The sequence below is a fragment of the Camelus bactrianus genome, chromosome X (assembly GCF_048773025.1).
Source record: "Camelus bactrianus isolate YW-2024 breed Bactrian camel chromosome X, ASM4877302v1, whole genome shotgun sequence".
Lineage (NCBI taxonomy): Eukaryota > Metazoa > Chordata > Mammalia > Artiodactyla > Camelidae > Camelus > Camelus bactrianus.
This window is the reverse complement of record NC_133575.1, coordinates 22948322-22970361: the sequence shown is the minus strand read 5'-3', so window position 1 is coordinate 22970361 and position 22040 is coordinate 22948322. Positions and strand designations below refer to the sequence as shown.

The 22040-nt window shown below is 36.3% G+C and overlaps 1 protein-coding gene across 1 annotated transcript in view; it reads right to left on the bottom strand.

Moving 5' to 3' along the window:
• Nucleotides 1–22040, bottom strand: part of IL1RAPL1 (interleukin 1 receptor accessory protein like 1) — a 1156506-nt gene that overhangs the window by 259439 nt on the left and 875027 nt on the right. The window lies entirely within an intron of this gene.

Below are 22040 nucleotides of genomic sequence, written 5' to 3'. Positions count from 1 at the left end.
TTCACCAAGTAATATTTTACATGATACTTTCCATTTAGTCAGAACCCCTTATTACTATTATCCATTACAATTTTTTACATTTTTTTATTTAGTTATAGTCATTTTACAACGTTGTGTCAAATTTCAGTGTAGAGCATAATTTTTCAGTTACACATGAACATACGTGTATTCATTGTCACTTTTTTTTCACTGTGAGCTACCACAAGATCTTGTATATATTTCTCTGTGCTATACAGTATAATCTTGTTTATCTATTCTGCATGAGCCTGTCAGTATCTACAAATTTTGAACTCCCAGTCTGTCCCTTTCCACCCCCTGCCCCCTTGGCAATCATAAGTTTGTAAGATATCTATGAGTCTGTTTCTGTTTTGTGTTTATGCTCTTTTTTTTTTTTAGATTCCACGTATGAGCGATCTCATATGGTATTTTTCTTTCTCTTTCTGGCTTACTTCACTTACAATGACATTCTCCAGGGACAGCCATGTTGCTGCAAATAGCATTATGGTGTTGTTTTTTATGGCTGAATAGTATTTCATTGTATAAATACACCATCTTTTCTTTATCCAGTCATCTGCTGATGGACATTTAGGCTGTTGCCATGTCTTGGCTATTGTAAATAGTGCTGCTATGAACATTGGGGTGCAGGTGTCTTTTTGAAGTAGGGTTCCTTCTGGATATACGCCCAGGAGTGGGATTCCTGGGTCAAATGGTAAGTCTATTCCTAGTCTTTTGAGGAATTTCCATACTGTTTTCCACAGTGGCTGCACCAAACTGCATTCCCATCAGCAGTGTACGGGGGTTCCCTTTTCTCCACAGCCTCTCCAGCATTTGTGATTTGTAGACGTTTGAATGATGGCCATTCTGGCTGGTATGAGGTGATACCTCGTTGTAGTTATGATTTGCATTGCTCTGATAATTAGTGATACTGAGCATTTTTTCATGTGCCTATTGATCATTTGTATGTCTTCCTTGGAGAATTGCTTGTTTAGGTCTTCTGTCCAGTTTTGGATTGGGTTGTTTGTTTTTTTCTTATTAAGTCATATGAGCTGCTTATATATTCTGAAGATCGAGCCTTTGTCGGCTTCATCTTTTGCAAAAATTTTCTCCCATTCCATAGGTTGTCATTTTGTTTTGCTTATGGTTCCCTTTGCCATGCAGAAGCTTGTAAGTTTACTTAGGCCCCATTTGTTTATTCTTGCTTTTATTTCTATTGCTTGGGTAGACTGCCTTAGGAGAACATTTCTGAGATATATGTGAGATAATGTTTTGCCTATATTTTTTTCTAGGAGGTTTATTGTATCTTGTCTTATGTGTAAGTCTTTGATCCATTTTGGGTTGATTTTTGTGTATGGTGTAAGGGAGTGTTCTAGCTTCACTGATTTACATGCTGCTGTCCAGTTTTCCCAACACCATTTGCTGAAGAGACTGTCTTTATTCCATTGTATCTTCTTGTCTCCTTTGTCGAAGATTAGTTCACCAAAAGTTTGTGGGTTCATTTCTGGGCTCTCTCTTCTGTTCCATTGGTCTATATGTCTGTTTTGGTACCAATACCATGCTGTCTTGATGACTGTAGCTCTATAGTATTGTCTGAAGTCTGGGAGAGTTATTCCTCCAGCCTCTTTCTTTCTCTTCAGTAATGCTTTGTTAATTCTAGGTCTTTTGTTGTTCCATATAAATTTTATTATGATTTGTTCTAGTTCTGTGAAATATGTCCTGGGTAATTTGATAGGGATTGCATTAAATCTGTAGATTGCCTTGGGCAGTGTGACCATTTTAACAATATCGATTCTTCTAATCCAGGAGCATGGGATATCTTTCCATTTTTTTAAGTCTTCTTTAATTTCCTTCATCAATGGTTTATAGTTTTCCATGTAGAAGTCCTTCACCTCCTTGGTTAGATTTATTCCTAGGTATTTTATTACTTTGGGTGCTATTTTAAAGGGGATGTTTCTTTACTTTCTTTTCTTGTTGATTCACCATTAGTGTAAAGAAATGCAACTGATTTTTGTACATTAATCTTATAACCTGCTACCTTGCTGAATTCTTTGATTAGTTCTCGTAGTTTTTGTGTGGACCTTTTAGGGTTTTCTATATATAGTATTATGTCATCTACATATAGTGACACTTTTACCTCTTCTTTTCCAATACATTTTATAGTACTGATTGCTAATTTGTACAATACACTGTCTTTGATTTTTTAGTGTCTACGCATTACTGCTCTGTGCACTTGTCAATTTCTCAATTATCAGTCTACAGATCTAAGAGTTGCTATTAAGCATCTTGAAGATATGTTGTTAATTGTATACTTCATTCCTAGCTAAATGAGACTATCTGGACTTTGGACAAATAGTTCTCCTTCATTAAGACTCCCTCCTCACCCTCTGTGATGGACATGCCCAGGTCCCTTCTAAATCTGTCACTATAACTTTCACTCTATAACAAGCACAGAAATGATCAATTAAGGGTTGCTGAATTAAATGTTTTTGCTTTGAGGGCTTTCTTCCTTCCTTGCCAGGAGGACATGACAGTTTGGTTGATAATCAGAAGGCCGATCTAGGCAGCAGTGCCAGGAGTTGGCCATGTATCCTCATCACCAGAGGATTCAAGAATTCAATCTGCGTCGGCAGTTCACCTCTATCTCTCTTTAACAGAAAATGCAGTCAGTGCAAACGAATGATACATCCCAGCTCAGAAAAACAGGGATGAGTTTTAAGAGTTCTGGTTTGGAAGACCAACCTTACATAGGATCAATAGTTTTTATTCATAATTAAGTGAATGCATTAATCATTCATCTTCATTAATATTTAACACAAGGGTGGGAAGGAAGGGGAAAGAAAAGTTGAGGTAACAAGAAGAGATAAATCACCTTGAAATTCTTTTCAAAGATTTGACATCACTCTGATTAACCTAAGATACTTGTATTTCTTGCCTAAAGTGATCTTAACAGCTTTTTTCTCCTACCAGCTAGATCATTCACTAAATTTTAGCAAAATAGTTCACCAAAAATAAGTCAGAAAGCCACATTTCTTAGGCTCTGGTTATCAAATGATTTCAGTGAACTTCAAAAGCAACTACGGCATCAGAATAACCAGTTTATTCAGTCATTCACTCAGTTTATAAAATCTCACAATTGTGTAGTTACAGGTAGACAATTTAACAGTTTGTTATAGAAAGCAGCTTAACAAAAAGGTCCCTGTTCAGTCACATCCTGCACTAACTTAGAGTAAGAGAAAATATCTACAGAAAGATAATAAAATCCATATGTACAACATTTGTTCAGAAATATGAAATTGTTGTGTGGTTCTCCATTCCAACCCATCACCCATCCAACTGCATAATGTTACATCCCTAAGACCTTTCACATTACCCTCATGCACGACTCCAAGATAGCAGAGGAATTAGAGAAGGGTGGAGCCAGAGAAAATTATATGCTTATTAAGTTCTTTGATTTTTAAGTGTTCCCTCAAGCCCTATGGTTTCCATAGTGCCCCACCAGGAAGGTGAAATGCAGATAGAGATAAGGAGTGATCGTGGGGTTTGACTCCATACCTTGTTATACTGCCCACCCCTCTCTGATAAAAGGAGCTCTGCTTTTATTTATCTTATACATCAGTATTTCATCCAGAATTTTCACCAAAAAATCCAGTTCAACTCAACTGATGTATACTGAACACTATAATGTGCTAGGTAGTATGATAGGAGGTTTGGAATATCTCTGATTTCTGCCCTTATATCATATAGTCATCAGAAGTTAAAAAAATAATAGTATTAGTGAAAAAAATCTGGGCTGATTCAATTCCTTGTTTTAGAGATTAAGTGACTGAGGTACCAAAAGTACAGCTGGCTTGGCAAAGGTAACAGAACAAATTCAAGCTAGAGTCCTTGCTAGCTCTTCGCCTACCAAAACTTTGTGACCTGCTTCTTGAAAATTCTGTCAAGCAACTACTATAGTTCTGTGGAATGCGCCCCCTCAAAGTGTAAGCATTCTATCAGGAGAGCAAAAACATGCATCTAAGTGACTGACCATAACCTACAGAGCACTTGTACTGTAGGACCCGCCATCTCTAAGTGTCTTGTTTTGATATGCTATGGAGGGAGGTCCTTTAGGCATGTTTCTTTTGTGACTCACCTGTCTTTGGTGAAAGTGAACTGAAACTAACAGACAGCACAACAGATGACTACAGATTGGACACATGACTGTGAAATGGGATGACCATTAAAGGTAAGATACATCTCAGCTCCAAGGTCATGTGAGGGTGACCAATTGTGCTGCCACAAAGAAAAATATGTGCTGAATTATCCAATATTTGAATGTTTCTGACACTTTAGGATGTTTAAAAAAATGTAAGTTGAATTAAGTTGACAGAAGACAGAACTGGCAAACCAACGCAGGAATGGTAATGACCAAACAAAATGAACACATACACACAAACACAAAGCCCTCTTTATTTTCTGCATGGGCAAAGGTGGGACTGGAAGGAAATTCAAACAAATTAGTTACAAAAAAAAAAACAAAGTAATTAGCATTAGACCATGAGTAGACCAACTGACATTTTATTGTCAAGAAAAAAACTTGCCTTTTGGGACTCTCTTTCTCTCTGTCTCTCTTAGACACACACACACACACACACACACACACTCACTAAGCTGAAATCATTGAAAAATAAAGCAAGTCTGACACTAGTGACATGAAGCACAGGTTGATTTTAAATTGTAATCATATTTTCTCTACAAAAATAAGTATACAACAATTACAGTGGAGATGTTTCTGTAGCTAATTATGGATGCAAATATTTCTATGTATCCACCAATAAAAATATTTTCAAGCTCTCATTTTATTCTTCAGAGCATCCTATTGACATTAAAGATGACATAGTAATTTAAAATAAAAAAGCTTCATTTTTATTTTAAATAGTGCATTTCCTACTGAGTTGTTAATATGTCCTAATTGACAAAACTGTTCCTCACTTTCAGAGAGCGGGAATTTTAAAGAATATTTGTTTTCCTTACCAGTTGCTAGTTAGAGAAACATTTGGAAGTGGGTATACATGAAGCTGTGCATAGGAATGATTCTTTATGTTAAGGTTCCCTAAATAATCACGAAGGGATGAAGTCTCTCTTTTTTCCACATTCCATGTACACCTGTGCTATGGAATAGTGCAAAATAGGATTCTGTTCTCTGAAACAAAAGTGACAATAGATCAAGGTAATGAAGTCAAGTAGTCTCAATTTTTTTCTAATGTTCTTAAAGCAGAGAGAAATATGAGATATTTAGGATTAGTGTACCTATGTTTTGACCAGATATCCCTCTAAAATTTAACTTTAGTCTCTCAAATACTGAGAATAATCAATACTTCTTGGATACGTAAAATTGTCCTATCACAAAAATCTGTTCTTTCAAAATCATAGATTCTCTTTAAAATGTATTTTAATTAATACCTTCTCTGCTTTGTTTCTTAAAAGCATTATGGTAGAGTGAAAAAGATAATACAATATGTGCTTTTCAGGGAGACATGGGACTAATAACTCCTGACTGCCTGGTTGGTCTAGCAAGTTGGAGAAGTAATTTAAATTCTCTATCTCAGTCCCCTTATGTATAAAATGTGATATGAACAGTTTTCCCTTATGGCTTGGTGTGAGGATTAAATAGGATAACAGATTAAGTACCTGGATCCAGTAGATGGAAAACACACCTGTTCTAATGATACCCATCAAAGTTTGGGACAAGAGTATTTTGCATTCTATATAGATTGAGACGAAAAATATTGTTTGTAAAACAATGAACTGGATGTTTAGCTAAAGGTTCAAAAGGCATTTAGATCTTGAATTTAAGAATCATTAATATTTCCTACTTTAGTTTCTGTAGCAGGAAAACTGGTCCATCTTCAAGAACACAATTCAACAAAAGCATTTTGAAGACTTTTAGATATGCAAGCAATGTACTGGGATGATAAAGAACTCAAAGGTAAACAAAATACAGCTTTTAACCCTCACAGAGCTTACAACCTAGGTAAACAATTAAAACATAACTCCATGACTCAATTTTAAGAGTCTTTATGAAGTACCTGCAAATAGTAAGTACTATATTAGAAATAAAAAGATAAGACATGGAGTTATACATAAGAATGTGTGAGATGCGAACAGATATATGATGCATTGCAGTGAGTACTATACTATACACAGAGGTAATTTCCTTACGACCCTATTTAAACCTATCAACTAAATCTGGTCACAAGACAATACTCACAGATCTATCTGGCTAATGATAAAACATGCTTTGTGGAAATCCCAACAACATGCTCCATTTTACAATGGGTTTTTTGGTTTGTTTTGTTGTCTGCATGTACTTTTTTTTAAAACTTAAAAAAGTTGACAAACAACTGCCTATTTTCCTAGCAAGTCAACGGAATGCGGATTACTCATAGAGCTTCAGTAAGAATGGGATTTCAGTTCTGTTGTCTTTGGTCAGGAATGTGTACGCACTAGTTTTTAATAGTAGAAGATAGTACTTGGGAGAAAAAAATGAATGGATGGGAGAAAATATCAGTGTATACTAGGTGAAGCCATTTGGGGGAAGAAAGGTGCTTTATTTTTCACGTATCCCTAAGGCATTAGGATTGGCGAAATTTCTCCTTTTTGTTGCAAACAATTGTGGTAACTTCTAATGGATCCCTGGAACCTCAGAAGCCTCAAAGAGGAAGAAGTGGCAAAGCAACTGAGCAGAGAGTGCAGGTAAAACAGTTTATGAACAAATTAACACCATATACACGATAACCTTGATCTAAGAGTCATGTCAAAGTGATAAAACTAATACTCCCAAGGATGTAACTCTTAATATATCTCTCAAAATGCATATATTCTGGAAAATCAAAAATTCATTTGACTAGCTTTGATACTTAGTATTTTATTCATATAGAGTGACAAGTGTTGCTTATAATGCAAATAAAAGAAATATGTTCATTCATTCATTCAACAAGTATTTTTAAAACAGCTCCTCTTTGCCAGGCACTTTTCTAGTTACAAAAAGGTATAATAGGGAATGAGACAGACAAAATCCCTGCTCTCATGGAGCCTGCCTTCCAGATAGGGAGGTGGAAAATACACACATAAATTAATATATGCATAATATTATATCACATAAGCACTAGAAGAAATAAAGAAGCTAAAGAGAAAGAGATTAATGCAGGTGCTATTTTAGGGGAATGTCAGGAAAATTTGCTCTGAAAATCATTTGAAACAAATCTGTGTGAAACAAGAAAACCAGCCAGGTAAACACGTGGAGGAAGATTATGGCAGGCAGGGGGAAGAATAAGTACAAAGGCCGAGAGATGGGAGTGCACTTGGCATATTTGAGGGATGGCACAGATCATTTCAGCCATACTGACCAAAGGAAAGAGTGGCAATGAATTCAGAGACAGCCATGGTCCAATTCAGGCATGGTCTTGTAGAAGACAGAAAAGAATTGTGTTTCATTCTAAGCATAATGCGAATACACTGGAGATTTCTGGAGAGAGCCTCTGGTAGTATTTATCTGCCAAAAGTATCACTCTGGAACCCTGGTGCTGAAGTCTGGGAGGATGGAGTCATGTGGAGGCAGTAAGGCAGAGTGGAAGCAGGAAGGCCAGTAAGAAGGGTACTGAAGCAGTACACTGAGTGGTGATGATATATTAGTATTGCTGATGGGAATGGTAGGATTTTTTTCCTTTAAATTATCTATTTGGTAGGTAGAACTAACAAAATTTATTGAGGACTTTGAAATGGAATGTGAATGAAAATCTAGAGTTACAGGGGACCCTCAGTTATGGGCTTGAGCAAATATATGAAGGGCACTGCCACTTAATGATATGGGGGACAGTACAAGAGGGGTAGTTTTATGGGGCACTAGGAATCAAAAGACATGTTTTTATAAATCAATTCAGTCACCTCCCATTAGCCATAGAGGCTAGAGAATTTTACTATTGATCAATGACGTATTTTGAAAAATCGAGTCACTAACTGATGACTCATCTTCTCCCTCTGGTCCCCCAAAGGACTGAGAAAACAGTCTTAAAAACTTTCGTATTTCACGCTAATGCCATATTCATTTATCATGAGATGAACTCTGGATAACCTCTACTATCTTTTGTTTTAACACCATTCATTAAAAAACAAGTATACCACCAAACTAATTTTTGACTAGTAGAATCAGGACCATGCTTAGCCAAGACACTAAGAACAATTCTCCAGTATTCCCTTGTTTCGATGACATATGGCACATATTCAGTGGGCAAATTTAATATCATCATGTATAATTTAGTTTTTTTCTTATTTAAAAATATTAATTATGAAGTACTAACAAAGAAGTAATGGAATTTATATTTCATCACTTTCCCTTATCTTGATACATCTCCCAGGTAACATAAACAATGAAAAGATTATATTCATTGAATAACTGTTTTGAAAATAGAATCACTCAAGAATATCATAGGAAAAGTTAGATAACAAGGAGCTAATGTTAGGGTTCAGATGATTCTGATGCAATGATCTGAGAAAAATATGGAGGGCAAACAAAAGAGACTGTAGGTAGACAGAGTAAATAAAGGTAGTTTAATATTTTTAACTTTTCTTTTTAAAACAACTGCTGCAGTAAATTTTGCATAAATATTGTGGGGATAAATTCAGACTGCATGACTGATTTCAACCATCTTAAATAAATTTGTGTGTATTCAAAGCTAAAGCAAAAAATGATGAGAAAAAGGAAACAGTACATAATTATCTACAGAAATTATGAACCCTAGGAAAAGAATGCTGATTGAAATAATAGCTATAATCAAGTAGGTGAGCATGCCAACTACTGTTTCCCTTCTGTTGACAGGCAAGGAAAGAATTAATGGTCACCAATTAGCTTCTAGGGACAATAGTCAATTCCAAAAAATTATATGTCCCAAGAGGGAAAGTATCTCTTCCCTAGCAATGAGAAAGTAAGCAAAATTATCTTAGCATATCATTTTTTCTTTTTCTATTAGTAGATAAAAAGTCCTCAAGAAATGAAAATGATAAATCCCAGGCTGTCTGGAAATGCTTATTAAGGGAAATTGTGGAATACACAAAAGGCACCATGTTACTACTGAAAGTCAGAAAATATTTAATTCTCTGCTTGGCTTAGAATATCACAGTAAGACATCATATTTCCATAGTATAGTGTAATATAATTTAATGTCCTTCTAGATTATAGTTGGTTGGTTTATTTTTACTGTACTTCAGTGTAGAAGATATTCACATTTCTTGGCTTCTTCTTCATGATACAGTATCTTGAACAATTACTCACTGGTACAGCTCTCTGACAGTAATTTCTCAACTGGGGTTGTCACAACTGGCGAGGGGAGTACTACTCGACAAGGGATACTGCTAAACTTCCTACAATGCACTTAAAAGACCCCCTCCTGATAATTATTTGGTTCTGGATATCAATAGTGCTGAGATGGAGAAAACTTGCCCTATGATAACCATATATTTAAAGCAGTTTTATTATCTATATTTCAAGCCTGAATTGGACAGGACACTACTTTTTTGGTAGGCAGAAAGCAACTGGAAACATGGGGATTGATGAAACAGGGTGAAGGAAGCTACAGTCTGGGCTACCGTGGAGTGGACCATAGCCATCAAAAAAGCCATGAAGGGTGTATGGAACTCTACACAGGCTAAGCACCCAGAAAAGTCAGGTATGTCTGACAGGGTGCAAGGGAGAGATGGGAGGTCAAAATGAGAAGAATTAATTTGCAAGTCCACATAAACAATGAGTAACCTTCTCTTCCTCCTTCCAAACCCTTACAGGAAGAATGACCACCATCAAGGCCTCTTGCCCTTATCCAAACAACAAAAAATAAGAGGCTGTTCTCTAAAGACATAGAATAAACCATTAAATGCAGAAGAGCAGAGGCATTCCACAACTGCAGAAATAATTCTAACTTATTATAAAACATTTAGGTGATGAAATACTACATAATTATTTCACAGCAAAAGCTTCCTAATACTATTATACTTCAGTTAATTTGAAATTTGTTTGCAATCACTGAACACATATTTACCAAAAGAAGGCAGCCTAAAAATAATTTATTTTTTGATAAGTGTCAGTAAGTATTTAAGGGAGCTAGCCAGGGATTAAAAACAAAGTAGCCCCATGTAATATCTCAATTTATCATTAAAAGTTAACATAGCACATGCTGCTAAATTTCATTCACAAACTATTAGTTGATATGTAAGCTGGAACTCTCAGCATCAATTTAAGACTTTAAAGACACAAGAACATAAATAAAAGATTGCAAATAAGCATATGCATAGGAAAAATTAACACTTATATTGCATTTGGAGGTTTGAAATTACATTGTTTCATTTGTTCATCTGTTTGCTACAATGAAAATATCTAGAAGTTTCTTCCCAAACAAACAGCCAGTGAAGATAGCCACCAAGATCTGAACCTATGTCATTTGATTTTAATGGTCACGTGCTTTCCAGTTCTGTAGACTGCTTTCCAACATTTGTGATTTCTAATATGCTTTCTACTCAGCACCTCATTTGTCTCTGGAGTTTCTGATGATATGGGGTAGATTCTGGGGAGACATGTTTGGAAACAGAGATGGAAAGGTCTGTGTTTGAACTAAACTGTATTTAACAATGGTGAAGCTCTTATTGTAGAATTTGAATAAGTTTGCACTGATTTCTTAAAATTGAAAAGGAGGATTACATCTGTCATAGGCTCTCATAAACAGAACCTTTTAATGATTACAGAACTTGATTATGACATACAATTTGAAGCTCTCATGATAGTGGACCAAACAATGGGGAAGCTTTCTAGAAATCCCATTAAAACTGTTACCAAAGAGAAAATGAACCTGAATAAGCATGTTCTCTCCACTGAACTTCAAGGTTTATGAATACGAACTAAATTTTTGAAACTGCTGTAGTAATTGTATAAAATATTACAGACTTCCTTTAGAGTGAGATTTTATCACTACCCAAATCCTGTTAAAAAAGTCACTTTTGCATAATATGTGGAAACATAAATTAAACAAACAATTCTACTATTACTGAATTCAATTCTAATGAATGAATTAAATTTCATTGGTGGTCAGCTTTTTATGGGGCAATAACAGTAATCTGTCAAATAGTGACATATTCAACTTCTGCACTTGCTTTAACTTTCTTGACTTCTGTCAATGAAAAGACTGCACTGGGAGATAGCACAGGTTCCTTTGATATTCTATGAATCCAGCTAACTTCTGCACAGCTGAAACCCTGAACTTCCAATATTTATATAAATATCATGCACTAAATTATAGGCTGTGAAATTTAATGGTATTACTGCTTAAAAAATGTCTACAAATAATTAGCCTCTTTCCCTCTCTCTCTTTTCTTCCCTTCTTTCTGTTTATCCTCCCTTCCAACTTTCTTTCCCTCTTTTCTTTCTTTCTTCCTTCTCTTCTCCCTCTATCCCTCCCTCCATCCCTCCTGTCCTATCATATTTCCTTCCTTCCCAAGAAATACATCTGGAAGGCAGACTGGAGGAAAAGCATTTTGTATTCTCTATTCCGGTTACAGTGAACAAACAGAAACCTAAATTTCCATTCATTCATTTGTTCGGAAAATAGAACTGCTACAACTTACTTGCCTACATAATCATAATTGTTTTCCTGTTTAGATGGTTATCATTCATTCAAGTAACACTGTTGGGAATTGTCTTTTTTGCAGAAATCATTTTATAAAAATGGGCATTTATCAAATAATAGCCTCCTACCTAAAAGGATTTTAAGCAGCTTCAACAATGTCTAAACGCTTACTAAAGATAAAGAGCTCCTATGGTAGTTTTCTATTGTTTCATAAAATAAAAGTCTATCACAAGTCATTAAAAATGTGATAACCACAAAAAAAAAAAAAAACAAGAAAGAAAAGCATGCCTATGAGCAGTAAGATCAGGCATTCTTTAAATAAAACTTGCAATTCAAATCTAATTATGCTGCAAATGCTGTTATATTACTTTTGCTATCAGTGCATAGCCAAGAGTTACTTGGTAACAAAGGGGGGTTAGTCATTTTAAGAATTTTCTTTTCAGCAATGCAGGAACAAACTGCAAATTTGTTCTTAGTTGGACTGAACACCACTCATATCCTCAAAAGAAAAGAAAACAAGTACCAAAACAAAAGCCTGCTACAAACAACAACATCCACAAGATGTTGGTAATTACTGAAGCTGAGTGATGGGTATATGGAATTTCATTATGCTATTCTCTCTATTTTTATGTCTATTATGTTTGAAATTATCCAAAATAAAAATAGTTCTTTAAAAATATCAAGGATATGAAAACTCTAGGGTTTGGTAAAATTTTTGAATGTTATATATAGCACGAATATGTGCATGTATCTACTTATGCCCATACAGTGAAGGATTAATTATCAATTTTGAGCCAAGTTTATAACAAGAGATGAAATTAAAATGAATTGCATCTATGCCAGCTCAAAGAAATACCATAGCTCTATTTGCTCAGCAAAATTTGTTTCTATACATCTTCACATTTCTTTGTTTATAATAAATACAGCAAAGTCATTTTATTTTTAGGAAAAAAGAATTGATAAACACTAATATAATTTATCAGCTAAACATTTACTGAGTTACAAATTATCCTAAGTCCTAGTAGCTTAAAACAGTGGCCATTTATTATTATTTGTGAGTCTACAATACAGCTAGGAGGTTCAGCAGCTCTGGCCCAGAGTGAAATGATCTTTGTTCAGTTCACTCATGCATCTGTGGTCAACAAGTGGTCAAACATGTGGCTTTGCTCATCTGGGCTGGGCTTGCTTACATTTCTTAGGTACTTTAGCAAGGTAAGACTTTTATTCAGCAACCGATATGAGATCAATGGAGGTTTCTAAGTAGGGAAGTAACATGATGCAATGTGAATTTTTTATGTTCCTTTAAAGTTTAGAACTAGCCTCAGACTGTTTGGTATCCAGCATGCTGAATATTCTACCATCTCCCCAGTTCACCATTCTCTTGGATTCTTTTGGAAAGTGCCTCCTTTGCTCCTTCTGGAATGCCACATCATTCCTTCTTAAATCCTAACTCATCTTCCATAACTACCACAGATAGCAATTCTTAGGCTAAAATCTCCTGATTCCTGATGGGATCCCAAAACACAACCTTATTACCTCCAACCAGTCTTTAAGAGGCTTGGTTGTAACTCATCCTTCTATACATCTGACTTCCTCTTGAAAGTATAAACTCACTGAAAACAGGTATTATGGTGGTTAAAAACATTCTTTTTAATCTTCATGTCTCTAATGTTTTTAGTATTTTCTATAACAGACTTAATATAGTGGCTTCTTAAAAATTTTTGAAGAATGACCAGTCAAGGAAAAATTTAACTGTATTTCAATGCATTCTATTTTAAAAGGCAGTAATTGTATACCCCTTTCTTCTAAAGATTTGCATTGAAAACTGTTCACTAAAAAATACATTTTTGATGGCTAATGAGACAAGCTACAGTTAGTTTGGAAAACTTGCTAATCTAGAAAACACACTGTGTGAATCCAGAAAATAACTATTAATACCTTTTGAAAAATAAAAGGTACCAGCTATTTGTGCTGTTATGTGAGAAGTATGTCATCCTTCTTTGAGTGATTTATGACCAAGAGTTAATATATTCAGCTATGTTTCTCATCTCTGGGGAATGAACTTTAATTTTATGACTTCTCTTTTTGTCCACTCATAATGTAAAGATGAAGATAATCAATCACTCAATCAACAGTATGTAAGAAATGCCAGTGATTAGCCTGGCATTTGGGCGGGTGCCATAGGGCAAGGTCAAATACATACAGAACAAGATACACAGAAGTAATTTATACTCTGGTTGGGGAGACGTGACCAATAATTCAACAACAAATGAAAGAGACTATTTAATAAAAAGGTGAACTATGTAGTCTTGGCTATGGGTGATGTCACAGTTCTAAGTTAAGAGACGGAAGAGAGAGGGTATTAATCAGAAAGAGATTCATGGATGAGGGACATGTAAAAGGTACAGTAGATAATTGTACCTGAACCACACTATCCAGAAAGACCAAGACTTTCCCTGTCCACTACGTTCTCTTTCACACACTTGGCAAATAATTGGTTTTCTGTTGGTATGGGAATGCACCATGAGGTGGGAAGTAAGATGACATCACAATGAAAACAAGACATGGAAATCAAGAAGGCAGGCAAGTAAGCCATAAAGTGTGTTCCAAGCGAGTACAAGGTTAATAGTTAATAGACTCTTTATTAGATTCCTTTAATAGATCTCTTTGTCTCCTGTATCTGCAATGGAAAAATTGAAGGCTTTATTTAGAGTCAGGAAGTCCTAGGTTCAAACTTTGGCTCTGCTCCATTGCAAAATTACTTCATGAAAATTGCTTCACATGTTTGAAAATCAGCTTGTACACCTATAAAGAAGATAAAAATTTTACTTCTTGAAAAAATTATCTTTCAAAGGCTTGTTGTAAAGTTTAAATGAGCTACCTCTTTAGGGAAGATGGTATTAGGCCTAGCACAGAAAATGTGCTTCATAAATGCTCATGTGCATTAATACTACTATTAGGGATTTGAATACCTCCAGAAGTAAGGATAAAATGTACCTCAGAAGAAAGGAGGAATGGATCACTCCAAAGAGAGGGAGCAGCATGAATAGAAAAACAGAGTTGGGCTTGATATATCATGAATGCAGAGAGCTTAATGAGGCAGTGGGACACACTGGATCAGAGTCATTTCGAGAAATATGGGCAAAGAGGCACATTCAAAATCACTTTATTGAAAGAATTAATAAATACAGGAATCATGAGGTGAAGGCCTGATATTAATCATCTTCAAGGATTAATTTGTAAACAATAGATTATGTAACCCGTTTTTCCTCATTGTAAACTGGAATTCGGTTGTGAACTTTGATTCATAAATCTACATAATCCAGAATGTTCTTGCTTGGATTAAACAATGCTCAAAGACAATGGCTGCAAGCAACACCTAATTCCATACTGATTAATCTAGCATAAAAGCATTGCTAAACAGAGAGCACTGGCCTTATCAATGATTGTCAGATCATTTAAGATGGAGAGGTGGGTGGTAAACACCACATGGTCTGTAGGACCGAAAGGCAAATTATTAGCTTGCTCCAGGCTCCTTTAGAAGAATAATGTAGCTGCCATAATTCACCTGAGCTCAACACGGTAAGGCCTGCAGGTGTGGCTTTGAAGCCACTTTCAGGCAACAGTACTGTCATTTGCCACATCATCAAACAGAAAGAAGACAACAAGAGAACACAGCTAGACCCAGCCAGCAAATATCCAACTATGTTAGCCACATTAAAAGATTAGGTCTGCTTTGATGCCTGTATTCTCAAGTTAGTGCTCTACGAATTTAATTTGTGCCTGCTGATCTCACAATGAGTTGTTAACACTTCAAATAATATTTGTTGAGCCTGATAAATTGCTAAATTGTGCATATTTTTCATCCTGATTCCTAATAGATTATATAGTTTAGAGTTTGCATTTGAGCAATAGGGTAACCATCAGCCTGAGTCACACTAGTCACATTTCAAGAGCTCAATAACCAGGTGTGTCTTGTGGTTACCTTATTGGGCAGGCAGATTCGGAACATTTCTATCATTATACAAAGTTTTTTAGGCAGTGATGGAGTAGAATTACTTTCAACCTTTCTCATGCCATGAGACATTTGGAAAGTACTTTTGCAGGAGACTCTGGGGTAAACAATCTTACAGTTGGAAGTAGTTGTCTAAAGGCTCCAGCTTCCCTGGAGATGTTGGAGGAGTTGTTATCTTCACACACCAGAAATCCATTTCAGGTACAACTATGTGTCACTGACCATCAGTTGGAAAGCTGCGCCTTAGTTGATATCCAGTCCCATACAATCAGAGAAGTATAGTGTGTTATACTCTTGGAAAACAATTACTAAATCAGGTTTTTATTTCTAATAAGAGACAGTTAATCATAATATTTAAGACATTTGAAAAAGGCTAAGCCCCAAGCTGACAGATAACATTGACTGTGGACCACAAGCAAGGCTTCTGCCTAGTGTTATGACAAAAACTGATGTTGAATTTCGTGGTTCGTCCTCCCCAAAGAACGAGCAAACTCGCTGGCAATGTAGAACAAAACTATCCCTCTCTCTTCTGAAATCTAACTAAATCATAAAACAGAATGTTGGAAATGTTAGGACAAGTTTTCAAGACAAAAGAAGAGTAAGCTTATTCAAACAAAAAGACAAGGAGGAAGAGGAAAGGCAAGCTGTTTATTGTGGACACAGACGATGAGTTGCAGAGACTGTGGTTATTTGAGAAGTGGATAGAAACAAAAGGCAAGTCTAGAAAATTGTTAGCACTAATGTCTTTGTGAACTTTCAGGCTGCTCCCCAAGATACAGGATTTTAAGTCATTGGAAAACCTTTTCTTATCCAAGGTAACTGTCAGTAGTTAGATAGCACTAGAGGCACTATCACTCTGGCACTAAGTGCTAGGTAATCCAAGGAATGCAGGGCATAGCAAGACCTGCTTTTCACAGCCCCAGTTTCCAGAAGCACAGACTAGTCAGAGATAGAGAAATAAGATCCATGAGGCCTAGGATTTTAATGGACTTTTCTACTGAAGAGCTAAAGATATCACAGAACTATTCTCATGAAAATTAAAAAAAGAATAAGGTACTCTAAGTACCATTTTACACAGAGGTAGAATGGAGGGTTTGATGGGTGTGCTTTCCCCAAATACTCACTGAAGACCTCTATGCATCAGGCACTGTTCTCAGCCCTGGAGAATTGGCAGTGAAACAAAATTAAGCCTGCCTACAGAGGGGAAAGATACAGCGGGTTTATAGAAGCAAGTAAGAAAATATTGCAAGGTAAGAAAACACTGAGCAGTGTTCTATTTGATAAAGGCTGGTGAGGGCAGATCTTACTAATAAAGAGACATTTGAGTGGAAACCTAAAGGAAGTGAGGATACAGGCCATGCAAATATCTAGGAGAAGAGCATGCCAGGAAAACAGCAATTTCAAAAATGCTTAGGTGGGACCATACCTGGAATATTGGAGGACTAGTGAAAAGGCGATTGTATATAATGGTGAATGTGGTGAGGAAAAGAGCTAGGGAAAGAGCAGAAGGCTGTGAAGTTAGAGAAATACCAGAGGGCCAGATCACGTTTGCATGTTTGGCTTGGACCTAAGGATTGAAAGTCATTGGTGATTTCTGAGCAGAGAATAATATGATCGAACTTGGGTTTTAGGATTCACTTTTGCCTCTGTGGGGAAACACTGCTGGGATGGGGGAAGCAGGGTGCTATGTTAGGAGGCCACCACAATAGTCTGGAAGAGATTTGTTGTTGGTTTGGATTAAGGCAGCAGTGACACAGACAGAGAAGTATTCATGTACTGAATCTACTTTCATAGCGGATCCTTGGGACAGGGGGACATGAGGTAAAGGGGAGGGATCAAGGCTGACTGCTAGGTATTGGCTGGAGTAACTATAAGAAAGGAGTCACCACCATTTACTGCTATGGGAAGGTGGTGGGAGGAGCAGTCGTGGGTGCATATGGGTGGACAGATCAGGAGTTTGGTTTTGTTCCTTTTGAGTGTGAAATACCTTTGAAACATCAAATCTGAGCTATTTAGTAGGAAGCTGGATATATGAGTCTGGGATGCAGGGATGACATAAGGGCCAAAGATATGAATCTGGGAGTCATTAGCATCCCAGAGAGTATTTAAGCCACGGGCTGGATGAGCTCACTGGGGACGGAGGGCCCCACTCTGGGCTTGAACCTCCCTCCTCTCAGATGCTGACAAAGACACAAACAAATCAGAGAAATAGCAGCGATTACTGCTCAGCTGTCACAAAGCAATGCCAGGCAGCTGCAATGCCCCTGGGTAAATACCCAAAGTAGCTAGTACTTAGCATTTTTTTCAAAATATTTCAAGAATCAATCTTTCTGACAGCCTAGAAATACACAGCAAAGCAGCCTTCCACATGAGTAAAAATAATGCGTGCACTATCTGGTAGCATAATAGTAACCTCCACAGCACCAGCTGTAGTCACGCTGATGCCTCTTCAGCTTCATTTCTTTTAATTGAACAGCAGATTGAGAGATCGAGATAGGGTCGAAAAGATGCCAGGGGCTGAGCAGGATTTCCAAAACCCTTCTAATACCTGAATGCCTAACAACAGTGTACTCATAAGAGCCTGCAAAATGCCAGGCACCTATAATATAGCTCCTGCCTTAAAACCTTGGCCCCTTCAGATGCATATCTCATACTTGGGGAATAAGGTATTTGAATTTTAGCCACATTAATTGTTTTTAAGGGTCAGCTTTGACAACATGAGGAAGTAACTGACCAGCCAGTCCGTGTAATATAGTGGGGGTAAATGAATGAAATCAGCTTGCTTTTCTGCTCATCTGGAGGTACACGTGACTTGCTTTATGCTGCTAAGTCAGCAAGTGTTCCCCAAGGCTGTTCCTGCCCTTCTTAACTACAGAAGCATCAAAGCCATGAGGGATTGTATATTTCAACTTGGATTTTTTTTAACGTTAATTATGATGAAAAGATCACTGAAAAGTCAGTGCTATCATCAGCGCATCTTTTGTGTGTTTAGGTGAAAAGGTACCTGAAAACAATACTTTGAAAGAGCCAAGATCACTAGTCAGATCCAATCATGAGACATCACACAGCACATACAGCCAGCAATTACAGGAATCAATCAGCTAAGAAGACACCTTCCATGCAAAGTACTGCCTCAAAAGAAAGCCAGATACTGAAGAGAAAGAAAGAAGCTGGAGGAGTAACTTTCGCAGACTTCAGACAATACTGTAGGGCTACAGTAATCAACACAGCACGGTACTGGTACAAAAACAGACATATAGACCAATGGAACAGAATAGAGAGCCCAGAAATGAACCCACAAACTTTTGGTCAACTCATCTTTGACAAAGGAGGCAAGAAGATACAATGGAATAAAGACAGTCTCTTCAGCAAATGGTGTTGGGAAAACTGGACAGCAGCATGTAAATCAGTGAAGCTAGAACACTCCCTTACACCATACACAAAAATCAACTCAAAATGGATCAAAGACTTAAACATAAGACAAGATACAATAAACCTCCTAGAGGAAAATATAGGGAAAACATTATCTGACATTCATCTCAAAAATTTTCTCCTAGAAGAAATAAAAGCAAGAATAAACAAATGGGACCTAATTAAACTTACAAGCTTCTGCACAGCAAAGGAAACCAGAAGTAAAACAAAAAGACAACCTACGGAATGGGAAAAAATTTTTGCAAATGAAACTGACAAAGGCTTGATCTCCAGAATATATAAGCAGCTCATACAACTCAATAAGAAAAAAATAAACAACCCAATCCAAAAATGGGCAGAAGACCTAAACAAGCAATTCTCCAAGGAAGAAATACAAATGATCAATAGGCACATGAAAAAACGCTCAATATCACTAATTATAAGAGAAATGCAAACCAAAACTACAATGAGGTATCACCTCACACCAGTCAGAATGGCCATCATTCAAAAGTCCACATATGACAAATGCTGGACAGACTGTGGAGAAAAGGGAACCCCCGTACACTGCTGGTGGGAATGCAGTTCGGTACAGCCACTGTGGAAAACAGTATGGAAATTCCTCAAAAGACTAGGAATAGACTTACCATGTGACCCAGGAATCCCACTCCTGGGCTTATATCCAGAAGGAACCCTACTTCAGGATGACACCTGCACCCCAATGTTCATAGCAGCATTATTTACAATAGCCAAGACATGGGAACAGCCTAAATGTTCATCAACAGGTGACTAGATAAAGAAGCTGTAGTATATTTATACAATGGAATACTACTCAGCCATAAAAACCAACAACATAAGGCCATTTGCAGCAACATGGATATCCCTGGAGAATGTCATTCTAAGTGAAGTAAGCCAGAAAGAGAAAGAAAAATACCGTATGAGATCGCTCATATGTGGAATCTAAACAAACAAACAAACAAACAAAGCATAAATACAGAACAGAAATAGACTCGTAGACATAGAATACAGACTTGTGGTTGCCAAGGGGGTGGGGAGTGGGAAGAGATAGACTGGGATTTCAAAATTGTAGAATAGACAAACAAGATTACACTGTATAGCACAGGGAAATATATACAAGATCTTATGGTAGCTCACAGAGAAAGGAATGTGAGAATGAATATATATATGTTCATGTATAATTGAAAAATTGTGCTCTACACTGGAATTTGACACAACATTGTAAAATGATTATAAATCAATAAAAAAGGTTAAAAAAAAAAAAAAGAAAGAAAGCCAGATAATGGCTGAGGGGGCTATTGAATTCGGGCATATCTAGTCCTAAGTCCAAAACAGCAGAGAAAGCTGAAAACAACAAAGAAAATAATCTAAAAAAATTAAGGAAAGTATTCTTAAAAAACATTTCACTTTCATGAATAAAGCCATCCTTTTAGTATAAGTAGCAGGCAAAGAAGTCATTTAAAAGGCAGCATTAAAACCTAAATTTAGTATTTTATGTATGTATGAGCAAGCACACTTGATATCTTCACTTACTAACAGTTCTTTTGATAAAAGATAACTCGACATAGCACATTTAATAAATTCACACTGGAGCCAAATGAATTCACATATGTACTTATATATCCACCATATGTATTTTCAAAAGCATTCATTTGCAAGTTGGGCATTGTTCAACTGAGCAAACTCTGATATCTTTGAAAAAAATGAAAGTGTATGTTTTATTTATGAGAGTGGGAAACTGAAGCCTTGAAACTTGAAATTAAAAAAAAAGAACACTGCAAAGCAAATGCCATATTGTATTCAAGCTTTGCTTAACAACTAGACTCAAAATGAACAGCAGGTAACTGAAATTCTTCTGTGGACCCAGTAGATTTTCAAAAATTGTTAATTGGTGTTGACAGGTTGAAGTTAACATTACTAAAGAGGCCAGTAGAGCCAAAGTGAAACAAAGAAGTAACTGAGAAAAATGCCACATTCCATTCAACAGTCTAGAACTCAGCATTAGGAAAAAGAATAGGTATTTATGAGGAAGGAGAAACTGAAGCAGATCCTTTTAATCACCATCCTAGCCTAGGTTTGCTTTGGTAGTTAGAGTCTGGAGACTCTTCAACATGCTAAGTAACATATAAATATAAAACACTATAGTTTCACTTTTATTAGAGATCCATTCCGAAAGTATGTTCACAGAAGTTGTCACAAAATATAGGTCCATTATGCAAAGGAAAGCATGAGAAAGTTGACAATTTTTAAATTTTAAAAATTAAAAATTTTCTAGAGTCACCTAAAGAGAGGCAGGTATTTCTATGTAAGCCATCCTATTGTTTCTGTATTTTGTTTAAGATAGTCTTACTGGGTGTTGACTGTGTATCAGGTATCTGAGGTATCTGGCCAGGTGTTACAGAGGGATACAAAAAAGGACAAGACATCACTCTTTTGATTAGGAATTTTTCAACTTAGTGGAAGAGACAAACCCTATAAGCAGAATAGGATAACTTATAAGAGAGCTATAGAGACAGGAGTGACAGAAATGATGTTTGGCTTAAAGAGATCAAGGAAGGCTTTATGGAAGAGGTATCATTCTCTTTTAATTTGGGGGAAAAGTCACTAAAAATACAAAGACTAATATTTCTTAAAATATACATATACCTCCCCCCAATCTGGATATATCAACTTTAACGTCTGTCATACTTGCTTCAAACTATTTTTAAAGAAATATGACATTACTAAAATAGCTTAATTCCCCTTAAACCATGACCAGGATTCCCTTTCCCAATTATCAGAAGCAACCACTATTATAATTTGGGCTGTGTTTAATTGTACTTATCAAATAATATTATATAAATATCAATCAATTGATCTATTCATCTATTTTTGTTTATAACGTTCTATAATCTCTTCACACCTGGAGTTTATGTTCTGGGTATCTATTGATGCTAATATATAGAGAAATCTAG